Genomic DNA, 394 nt, shown 5'->3' on the forward strand with positions numbered 1-394 from the left:
AAAAAAAAAAAAAATCTGCAAAGCTAAAAGGCAGATAGAGCAGCATCTAGAAGACACCAGGCATGAGCTTCCGGCTGTTTCCTCCCGGTGGAGTTGCGCAGACAATGCTTAATTCTCACTGCCACAATATGTAACAACAGGTACAGAGTGTTGCTAACCAGAGGAGCTGACCCAAGCCTTGGTGTTCTGGGCTTTTTTTTTTTTTAAGATGGGGTCTTTCTCTGTCACCCAGGCTGGAGTGCAGTGGTGCAATCTCGGCTCACTGCAACTTCTGCCTCCCGGGTTCAAGCAATTCTCTGCCTCAGCCTCCCGAGTAGCTGGGATTACAGGCACCCACCACCATGCCCTGCTCATTTTTTGTATTTTTAGTAGAGACAGGGTTTCACCATCTTGG

This window comes from Mandrillus leucophaeus, unplaced genomic scaffold (assembly GCF_000951045.1).
Source record: "Mandrillus leucophaeus isolate KB7577 unplaced genomic scaffold, Mleu.le_1.0 Scaffold215, whole genome shotgun sequence".
In the NCBI taxonomy this organism is placed as follows: domain Eukaryota; kingdom Metazoa; phylum Chordata; class Mammalia; order Primates; family Cercopithecidae; genus Mandrillus; species Mandrillus leucophaeus.